This window comes from Eptatretus burgeri, chromosome 7 (assembly GCF_056783735.1).
Source record: "Eptatretus burgeri isolate ZD-2024b chromosome 7, Ebu_testis_v1, whole genome shotgun sequence".
NCBI classification, from domain to species: Eukaryota; Metazoa; Chordata; class Myxini; order Myxiniformes; family Myxinidae; genus Eptatretus; species Eptatretus burgeri.
The window spans coordinates 99,494,139-99,500,302 of NC_140967.1; positions in this window are offsets into that span (position 1 = coordinate 99,494,139).

The following is a 6,164-nucleotide window of genomic DNA, read 5'->3' on the forward strand; positions in this document are numbered from 1 at the left end:
GGTTTACGCAGACACACTTACCCGATCCCGTGTCCCTATCTAATTACGTGACAATTATCATTTCCCCCTTGAAGAAATGAACATTTACTAGACAACTTATCACCACTGAATTGCTACTTATTACATCGAGATCCTGGTAAACTCGAACAGCATGGCATACCTAATTAAACATCCTAATTACCCTTTGAATGCATACCCCCCCCCTCAAACGTCACACTATATTTAGGTTATGCAAATTAGCTCATGAGGATATCAATGAAATTTGACTTCAAGACAATAATTCCCACAAAAATGCAAGAATTTCCATTTTCTTTCCTTGTAATTTCCACCTTGTCGTTGTTTCCTTTTTTTCCTTGTCAAATTTTCCTTGTCGTTGTTGTTGTGAAGGTAATGTTGAGGTAATATTAATTTTTTTAGATGAGATCCAGTTCTAGGCGGTGTAGTTGTCGTTGTGAAGTGAATGTTGAGGGAATATTTATTTTTTAGATGAGATCCTGTTCCAGGCGGTGTTGTTGTCGTGAAGGTAATGTTGAGGTAATATTTTTTTTTTTAGATGAGATCCTGTTCTCGGCGGTGTCGTTGTTGTTGTGAAGTCATGTTGAGGTAATATTTATTTTTTTAGATGAGATCCTGTTCTCGGTGGTGCAGTTGTTGTTGTGAAGGTAATGTTGAGGTAATATTAATTCTTTCAGATGAGATCTTGTTCTTGACGGTGTCGTTGTTGTTGTGAAGGTAATGTTGAGGTAATATTAATTTTTTTGGATGAGATCCAGTTCTAGGCGGTGTAGTTGTCGTTGTGAAGTGAATGTTGGGGTAATATTTATTTTTTAGATGAGATCCTGTTCCAGGCGGTGTTGTTGTCGTGAAGGTAATGTTGAGGTAATATTTTTTTTTTAGATGAGATCCTGTTCTCGGCGGTGTAGTTGTTGTTGTGAAGTCATGTTGAGGTAATATTAATTTTTTTAGATGAGATCCTGTTCTCGGCGGTGCAGTTGTTGTTGTGAAGGTAATGTTGAGGTAATATTAATTTTTTCAGATGAGATCTTGTTCTTGACGGTGTCGTTGTTGTTGTGAAGGTAATGTTGAGGTAATAGGTAAAGTCAGAAGCAAATGTAAGAAGAATTCAATGTTCGCTTCTCAGCTTTGCCTATTCCATATTAGAATCACACCCAACCACCTCGTTCTCTCAACACATCCACGACCCAAGGTGGACGAAGGTGACGTTTCCCCCCATGTTTGTTGTCTGTGTTATCGAACATGAGTCAATAACTATCATGTAGTTCGGAAGAGAGTGATCTACTGCATGTGGAGGGACAGCACGGGGAAAGATGGCGGCCTTGTCACATGACCATAAAATGATCCGTTTAAAACCACCATGGGATTCATGAACACGAGCGTGGTGATTATTCTCTCCAGCGTTTGGTGAAGAAGGAACGAGTGATCGGAGTTGAGCCGCTGTACATTTCGTTAGAGAGCTGACTGAGCTTCATTCTCAAATTTGCGCCCAAAAGGTTTGTTGATCTCATTAGCCAGTGAAGACCATCCGATTTATAAAAAGTGATTTCTTAAGTGCGGCTTTCTTGGGGTTAAGGATTATTTGATCCTTCAAGTAGACCCTTCAAGCCCTTCCAAACTAAATATCGCGCCCAAATTGCCCCTTTGGTATTTGGACACATAGTGTGAGATGGGTTTAATTTCATTTGTTAAGAAGTTTTAATCCCTGGGGTTAACGGATAAGAAAGGGCTAATTGAAGGTTCATTAAGAGTTCAATCTCAAATTGGTGCCCAACACCCGTTCTGATCTCACAAGATTGCTTTACCCATCCACCAACTAAATTCATCACTTCAGAACGATTTTTGGCTGGGGTTTACGGATAAGAAGGGTCTTAAGGGCGCAAGGGTCTTCACAAAGCCCTTGGAAAAATAATTTGATTGAGCTGACGCCCATTCATTGTCATGATGGGGGGGTCTATAGATAGTTACAAATAACACAAAAGTACAAGAAAGTACAAAACTGAAACACAGAAACTCAATGGAACACAAATGTACTGAAATGTACAAGCCAGTTACTCGGAAGACGAGCCTTCATCGAGGTGAAGGCCGAAGTGGACCTCGAATTCCTCTTCACATTTCCACTCACACCTGTGCCGCTGTCTCTGTGTAAGCGTGATGGTTCAATGGTGCATACAGCAAAGAGCGCCCTTTTCGACAAGCTGGAGAAAACAGTACCTGATCACGGCCATCCGACTGATGTGAAGGTACATCTGATAGATGGAAATTTTCTCCTTCACTGCCTACCACCAAACCTACCCCCGACTTATGGTGGTCTGTCACGGGGTATCCTCGTTGCGACCTTCTCCCACCAGTCAAAACGTATAGACATAGCGTTTGACACTGACGAGGATCCTTCTATTAATGACTGCGAACGGGAAAGACGAGGAGCCGAAGAGCAACGTTATGTTAACAGTGGCCCGGACCAGATAAGACCGAAGAACATTGAAAAAGCTCTGAAATCGAGTTCCTCCAAGAGCGGTCTACCTGAATTCATGACTGGGCTGGGGAGCAATACCGACACATTCTGGACGGAAGAATCGTTTTCCTCGGTGTCAACGGTAAATGTGCCAAGTATTGTGTTGTGAATGGTGGAGTGCAGAAACAATTAACTCAAGATCTGTTCTGTAATCACCCAAAGGCAGACACGAGATTGTGCTTCCATTTGACAGTGGCTGACCTTGATTGTCAAGATGGTGACATTGTAGTACGTGCCTCGGACACCGACATACTGGTGATTCTCCTTCACAATGTTCATCGATTTACACGTACAATTTGGATGGAAGTTGGGACGTCCGGTAAGGATAATCGACACTACGTGAACATGACTAATGTGGCAGCGCAAATCGGTCCGGATGTGTGCACAGCTCTGCCTGGCCTGCATGCATTCACGGGATGTGACTACACATCAGCATTCGCAAGGAAAGGGAAGAAACGGCCGTATGATATAATGTGTGCCCACGACAAGTTCATTCGGGGTTTTTCATCGCTCAGCGACAAAGAGCCGGACGATGAAATGTTTGCCGTCCTCGAGGAGTTCGTCTGCCTCATGTACGGTACAAAAAAGACGACGACGCCGAACAACTACTGATTTTATGTCAATCGCACGTATAACCGCAAATCGAATTCCATGCGACCGTTCGACAAACTGAAGAGCATTGACGGCAGCAGCATCCCGCCTTGCTGAGCTGAGTTGCAGCCACATAGTGTAAGGACTGGATTTGTGGCTACAATGTGGGGCAGTTCCCACCTGGCCACCATATCAAAATCTCCAACTGCAGGATGGGAAATCGTTGATGGTCACCATCGAGTTATCTGGTTTGATGGACATCAACTGCCCCAGGTGCTTGCCCCAGGAATACCAGTTGAAATGGACGCTGACGGTGATCCATCCAGAACGGATTATCTGATGATTGATTCATCATCTGAAGGTGAAGCAAGAAGTGATGATGATGATGATGATGATGATGATGATGATGATGATGATGATGAATTATCATGACAGTGATAATTCTGAAGGGTGAATGAGCCAAAATACCTGAAATGTCAAGCCTGTTTCGGTGGGCCGAGATCCTCAAAATTATTTTTACTTTGTAATGGTCAGTATTTTATATTTGTTTTAGTCTCTGATATGTCGCACGTTTAGTTTTTGATCACCTATCATATTATTAGTATAGCTGGCTCTGATTCAGAGAACAGTTCAGAAATGGAGTCGAGACATGCATCTGGGGTTTGTTAAAAAAAATGCATCTGTTCGTGTACCAGACGTAGACCCATCTTCGACCATATTCGACAGATTTCTTACATCATTCTGTGTTTACGGCATTGTCATGTCATCTCCATCTGACTGTCAGCACAGGGACGATATTTTGTAGTGACCTAATGAAACTCATCATGACAGTGACAGGGCATCGTATAGTCACACTCTTCACTTTCAATTTCCTTATGCTATTGTTGCGAATTCGCGCCCGCCGGCGTGCGAGCGGCCACGTAACTCGAATCGCGGCACGTCACCCACCGGACAGACAATTCTGTCGTGGCCCTCTCGGACTAACGCCGGGAGCTAGTCATGGGTGGGCCTTTCGGCCTCACCACGATCGTGCAAATCGGCCCCCCGCGTGGGATAGGGTTGTTCGCCAAATTCGACCGACCTAAGTACCCACGCGGAGGGGAGACCGGGCGATCGCACCTCGCCACAGGTCGACTCCGGACACGGGCCGCTTAAGCGACCCGTTCGTACTATCGGGATAACCGAGCGGTGTAATCGTCGGCCTCGACGGTTCCGATTAATTATCGGGCGTATTAAGCCCACTACCAACCCTTTGCGTGAAGCAAGATGGAGATTCAATTAAAGAAAAGACGAAGCGAAACGGGAAAAACAGTTCAACATAATTCACATTTATTCCGCGGCACACGGAGAGCACACATATACAATTACAACAATTATGCACCAAAAGCAGATGTTACAAAAGAAACACAACAATGCAGATCTACTACCGACTACGCGTGCACACGGCAACACTTAAACAGTTTTACTTTACAGACGGCGCCGACAACACATTTACTGAAAAGCAAAAGGAAAGGGCCAAAGACAAGGGGGCAGACGGGGCCTGTGGGCCGCGAGACCGGGTGGATCCAACCCGTGTCTTGTGATGAGCCGCAAATGTCGCGGCGCCCCGACTCCGCGCTCCTTCGCGGGTTTCGTTGGCACTGCTTGGAGTGGGGTGGGAACGGGGCCCCCTTTTCGCACTATCTCAGCGCGGGGGGAAAAAAGGGGGGAATTGTTGATGCTCTGGGGAAAGAGGATAGCTGGCTTGCTTGGGTCCCGCGACGAGCGACTCCAATGCGAGCTCGTCGCCGCTCGCCGTCTTCCTTGCCTTGGACCCGAGCTATTCGACCTCCTCCCCAATTCTCCTCAGCTGACTGCAGCAAACCACCTCGACCGCGCTCCAGGCTTCCCCTCTCTGCAGCTCCCCGACAGACTCCGAACCCCGACAGACTGCCACTCTCCAGACCCGATTTGACTCACGGCTCCACAGACTGCTCCTCTCCAGACCCGACTTGACTGCCTCGACCTTTTCTCCAACTCTGACTGCCTCCAACTCCCTCTGACCCAAAACTGACCAAATTCGCCCCGCGCTTTATAGTCCGGCAGGAGAACCCATATGCAAATTTCTGGATCAGAACGAGCTCGGGGGTGGAGCCACGCTCGCCCATTGGACGGAGAAAAAGGGGCGTGAGTCTCCCCTGATCCTCTAATTTGCATATATCGATTCTCCTCCGACGCGCCTGGAGGCGGGGCCAAACCGCCCCGCGCTTGCTGATTGGACGGATCGGAAGTGGGCGTGTATCATTCCTGATCCGACTTCTCCTCGGAAAGGCCGCTATTTGCACCTGCGGCTCGGCGCGCGTCCCGCACGAGGCCAGGACAGCCTGACGCTCGGTGCCCACAAGCGGTGCGGGAATGGCCGCAGAAGGAGAGGCGAAGGTGGTGGAGGGTTTAAAGTGCTGGTCCATGGCCATGGTGACATTTGGAATGGCTGTGATGCGATGTCTGCGGAAGCGAGCCGTGAAGGCAAAGGTCGCGGCCGTTGGCGCTGTTGTTGTTGTGAAGCGGCGTTGCGGTTGGTGGTTGTTGTGCGATGGTGGCCGAGATGTGGTTGGTTCAAAATAAAGATAGAACAGAAAAACGGCGATCTTAAAGGGTCGCAACCCGAATGAATCACATTTATTCCCTCTAAAAACGGGTTTGGGGCTAACTACACATGTACTTACAGAGATATCTCACTTATGGGACCTGAATGGTGGTTTGCGAATTTCCTCAACCGCAACAATATGTTCATTTTTTGACTCCCAATGTGTTGAATTGTCCCCCGTTTATCACAACATGGCCCATCAGTGGATATCAAATCGATTTGACTGAGAATGTTGTGTGTTCATCTTGCCTTTATATCACTTGCGTTTGATGATCATCGTGACACAAATATTACAATACACATTAGAATCAACATCGACCACACCCGCGTCATCGCTTTCTCTTCATTATCTCAATGTGCCCTCTGCCTCTCGTGTTTCCTTCTCCGGCTTTGTGAAGACCCTTCCACCCTAAAGAC